At 40.4% G+C, this 5,222-nt stretch overlaps 1 protein-coding gene across 1 annotated transcript in view; it reads left to right on the plus strand.

The window, feature by feature from the left end:
• Window positions 1–4,824: 4,824 nt before the first annotated feature.
• Window positions 4,825–5,222, plus strand: part of Cradd (CASP2 and RIPK1 domain containing adaptor with death domain) — a 141,136-nt gene continuing 140,738 nt past the window's right edge. Inside the window, exon 1 of the mRNA XM_013020128.1 lies at window positions 4,825–4,919. The gene's annotated coding sequence lies outside the window, so the exon portion shown is untranslated. The remainder of the gene's footprint in view (window positions 4,920–5,222) is intronic.

Consider the following 5,222-nt stretch of genomic DNA (forward strand, 5'->3'; position numbering starts at 1 on the left):
AAGGGATGAAGAGCCAAGGTAAAGAGAATCCTGGCTATTACTCCCTGTATCTTCACCTTTTTAAATCTTTTACTGTTGTCATTTTGTATTTGTCTGTGTTTCGTTTTCTTCAGTTACCCCTTTTCTGATCGTATAGTTCCCTTCATGTTCTGTCTTTAGGCTGGAAGGTCTCCAATTCAGCTCCTCACCCTCTGGGGGTCCATGTCTTTGTCTCTACTGTTTTCCTTCTGTCAACTGAATTTTCTCCTCATTTCCTGTTGAATTTCTAGCCCTCTAATTGAGGGGCTGGGGTGTGAAGTACTACAGGCTCAATCATGTCCCTGGACTCAGGCATACCTACAGTCATTACCTTATAGGAATTCGTGGGGCTTGAACTCAGGGCCAGTGCACTGTTTCTGAGCTTTTTTACTCAAGGCCACTTTGAGCCACAGTGCCACTTCTGGTATTCTGGTGGTTAACTGGCGATGAGTCTCACAGATTTTCCTGCCCAGGCTGGCTTCAAACTGGAATCCTCAGATCTCAGCTTCCTGAGTAGCTAGGACAGGTATAAGCCAGAAGCAACTTTTATTTGGATCCTGACTTTGCCACTTAGTTATTTTTTAAGGTGGATAAAGGATGGACTGCCATTAAATTAAATATACCTATAGTTTCTTACAGTAGATGTTCAATAATAGACAGCTAAAAAATTAAGAACTGTTGAAGGAAACTGGATAATTTAAACCTCAGTGTCAAAAATACTTTACATAAAACCTGTATTCTCTTACATTCTGAATATTCTTCATGTCTGAATGTGTCTTAGATTTATTCAGTATTTGACAGTTCTTAATGAGAACTATTTGTTGAGAACTGTGGGAATAGCAGCAAATACAGAGCAAAAGTCTCAGTTTTGTTTTTGTTTTTGTTTTGTCCAGTTGTGGGGCCTGAACTCTGGGCTTGGACGCTGTCCCTCAGCTCTTCAGCTCAAGGCTAGTGCTCTACCACTTGGGCCACAGCACCACTTCCGGCTTTTTTTTTCTTTTTGCTTATGTGATGCTAAGGAATCACACCCAGGTCCTGGCAAGCGCTGTACCACTGAGCCACCTTCCCAGACCCAGGTCCTCATTTTTATACAATGCATTTTAATGGGAGAGACAGGGCACCTTCCTTTTCCTAAAACAACAAGAAAATTTACCAGTGATTACCAATGCTAAGAAAAAAAGCCAAGGCGATGAAATTGATTGTGGTAGAGTTGTAGACTATCTATAGAGATGGACTATCTTTGGAGGTGACATTTAAGTTGTCACCTGAACAAAAGGATGAAGCAAAATTCTAGAATGCAAGTAAGATATGATAGAGATTTAGATGAGGACTGTGGTGAAGGGCGGAGAGAGGTAAGTGAGTCACACATATAGAGAATTGTTAAGACTTACTGATGGATGGGACAGAAATGTAAGGATCAAAGACAAATCAAAGATAACACCAGCAGCCTCTGACTTGATTGGCTGATGGCACCAGTCAAAGAAGCAGAATTGGGCTGGGGTGTAGTAGACAGAGGAAAGAGTTGGGAGTCTGATTTTAGTAGAATAAAGCCCAAATTGCACTGAACCAAGCAGTGTGCATAAACTGAAGTCAATCTGATAGTCACATTCCTAGGGAAGCATTTAGTGAACAAATATTGTGTACATAGTACTGTCTGGTGTAAGAAAACAAATAGGAAATTAATTTTCTGCTTCTAAGAGAGGAGACCAAATCACTTATGAGTTGCAAGATTAGTGTATCTCATTTTATTTCTCTATATCTGGTATTCTCAGGCCATTATGAGAAGTCCGTGTGGGCCCCATTCCACAATAACTCCTCTACTACTTCTGCTCAGTCAGAGGACTTCTTTAGATGTCGTATTTCTCATTCATTTACCAGTTGATCCTTTCAATTGGTAAATGGGTACTCCAAGAATCCTAGTGTTCATAATTTCCATTATCTGGGAAGAAGTGCCATAAAAAATTCATCGACACTCTCAATGGCTTGTTTCTTTTCCCTACTAAATCAAATAGAGTCCTTGTTTTAGCATTTGTACTCATTATTTGTTCAAAATCCTATGCTTCCTGTGTAGCTATCATTTGGATTGGATGCATGCCCTCTTATCAGCACAAATGGCAGAAGGGGAAGCTTTCTTTTATGGATTAATGGTTTATTTGCTTTATTAGGATGCAGCTGAACCTTTTGGTGGATTTTTTGTGAGAAAGAACAGCTTCGCATCAATTATGCTGAGGCAAAAATCATTATATTTAGCACTCATTGTCTACTTTTAAAATGGATTTTATTAAATAACCCAAGATAAAAAGTTGAATTCATTCAACTACTTGGTACATTTACTGATAAGTTATCCTGGCAGACCCATAATGATGTAACCCTACTTGGAAAGATAGTCTCGAGAGGGTTCATGGTGAAGTTCTTTTGTGGTCAATGTGACCTACTGATAGTGGAAATAATCAGGGCTTTTTGTGTCATGGTCAGGTTTTTTGAGTGTGTTTTTATGATGCCAACTTTTGTGGTCTCCAAGTACTAGGCCATATTCCTAGACAGATTCATTTAAAAACTATTATTCATTGAGAAGTATCTTGGCCCATTCTCCTGGTGTCAATTTTGTCACTTTACTTGAACAAGAATGGAAGATAAGCTACTAAATTGTGTCATAAAACAAAAACACATTGGTCTCTTATAGTTCATCATCTAAAACATATGGATGTCTCTGACCAGTGACACATGATGGTAGTTCAGTAGGTATTCAGCAGAGAACATAGGTTTAAATTTTTCTTATTTAGAATACTTAAATTTGGCTGTGACTTACTGTTGGGAGAAGGTCTAAATGGCATCCATTTGCTAGTTTCAGTTCCTGGCTTTAGTTATATCACTAGAAAGTCAGTCAGTGGACTGCATCATCTTGGGCTTTATATTGGGCTAATACCAGAAATGTCACTTGAAGAACATTTTGGTATCTTCCCCAAAATGACACAAGAAAAGCACAGTTTATTCATTTATGATGTTCTTGAAATAAAGAAGCATGATCAATTTCTGCTTGATACCAGTGTCAGAGAAATATTAATCTCTTATGTAATTCAATAATTTTTCTTTCTTTGAGAAATGGAAACTTAAAACAAAATGATTTTCCCTTTGTATAAAGAATAAATTGAGAACTTACTTTGTTGTATCCAAATATCTTTGGGAACCCATCTAGCATCTTTATAACTATTTTATAGTCTAGTTACTTCATATCATTTATCTGGGGATCGAGTTGAAGGCCTTGCTTGCTAGATAAGCTCACCCTCCCTCATTGCCTTCCCTCCACCCATCCCAGCTGCCTTCCTTCTTTCCCACCTTTCTTCAGCTAGATGTGCATGGCTTTTTTCTTCTTCTAAATTCAAGAGCTGAAGAGTTTACTTAGTTTCTTAACCTATAGGATTTATGAAAGTTATTCTTTTGTTAAAGTGTTGAATTTTATCATATAGTAGTACTGTTTATTGTTTATATGCTACTGATATTTTGGAATTTGTCAAATTTTCTTTGTGACCTAGTTCATTATCTGTTTTTGTGGCTATTTCAAGTGTGCTTGAAAAGAATCTGTTTTTCTCCTGGCTCAACTTCCACATCTGTGAAACAGGAAGTACCAAAATATTCACCTCCTTTGTTTGAAGATTGGAAAACCAAAGATACAATTGAAAGACAGAAAAAGACTGTTCTTTTTGACTCTTCTGCAAACTCTCATGGATCTAGCTCAGCACAGGTAACTTAATAGGGTGAGAGAAAACTGAAATCTTTGTTCTTGCTGAAAATGGCTTTATTGTTATTGAGTAACAATCCTCAATGGGGGGGGGCACAATTTCAACACACAGAGAGAGAATGCCAGAGTGATCACTGGCAATAGTGATTCTGATTTGTGTTTCTTTCTTTAGGGGCTAATTGATCTTGGCTATTTATATAAATGAAGCTGTTGCATTGGTGCACTACTAAAAAGTTATCACTGTGTGTTAAGTAGGTGGTCCACTAGGCTAGGTGAGGGCAGTCTATTTGCTTATGAGACAGCACAGACACTCATATGGCTTCATTTTCTAGGTGTTTTGTTTTGTTTTATTTTGGTTGGTCATAGGGATTGAACTCTGGCCCAGATGCTCAGCTCTTCAGCTCAAGGCTAGCCTCTACCACTTGAGCCACAGCCCCACTTCTGGTTTTCTGGTGATTAACTGGAGATAAGAGTTTCATGGGCTTTCCTGCCTGGGCTGGCTTTGGACTGAGATCCTCAGATTTCAGCCTCCTGAGTAGCTAGGATTACAGTAGTGAGCCACTGGCTGATCTTAATGCTAGATCTTCATAGGTTGCTTCTTCTAAAGACACTGTGTCCTTTATCAGCAGCCCTCATTCTTCTTATGCTGTCTCCTGCTCTTGTCTGTGAACACTCGTGCACTTCACTGTTTGCTTCCCATGTCCAACTAGACTTAATTTATAGTTCCAAGGATATTTCAAGCTTTTCCAAACATTGAGTTCACTAAAAAGTGATGCTTGTTTTGCTATTTGTTTCAACCTTTGTATAAGTTTACAATTGGAAAAACTATTTTCTTATCTTCTCAGCCTCGGGCCTAGTTAGGATGACAGCCATCAGAGCCGGCTCCTTTGGGCTAGTCATTCTTTTTTTTTAAATCTTCACGTGGGTGTCTTGTTTGCCCATAGCAAACATGGCGGAAAGAGCTTCAGCCGGACTCCTTGACCCACAGTAAAGATGGAGACAGCACTTCCTGCGCTTGCCCTTATTAAAGATGGCGACGGCACTTCCTGTTTAGGGCTTTTGCCTTCAACAAAGATGGTGCTTTTGGGGCAGGTTCCCTAACCCTCGGTTCCGGTTGTGTTTTTTTTTTTTTCCCTATCCCTAAAGCTACGTGGTCGCAGACGTAAGTATCAGGAATCCATGTTTTCTCGCAGCCCCGCGCAGTGGCGTCGCGACACCGGCTCCGGAGTGGTCTCCGGCCTCCCTCCCTCCCCCGTGTGCTGCCGTTTTTGAGTCTCTCCAGGATTGGGGGTGGGGGGAGGGAGCCTGTCTTCGCCGTGGTCCGCCGTGATGCTCGGGGGTTCACTCGTGCCGAGCATCCCCCGTAACTCTTCCTGCGTGTCACACGAAGGTCTCGGCTGCCAAAGCAGGGAATTAAAGGCAATTCCAAGTGGGCGCTCGCGTCCCAACATGGACACTTTCCTCC

This window comes from Dipodomys ordii, unplaced genomic scaffold (genome assembly GCF_000151885.1).
Source record: "Dipodomys ordii isolate 6190 unplaced genomic scaffold, Dord_2.0 Scaffold3, whole genome shotgun sequence".
Taxonomy (NCBI): domain Eukaryota; kingdom Metazoa; phylum Chordata; class Mammalia; order Rodentia; family Heteromyidae; genus Dipodomys; species Dipodomys ordii.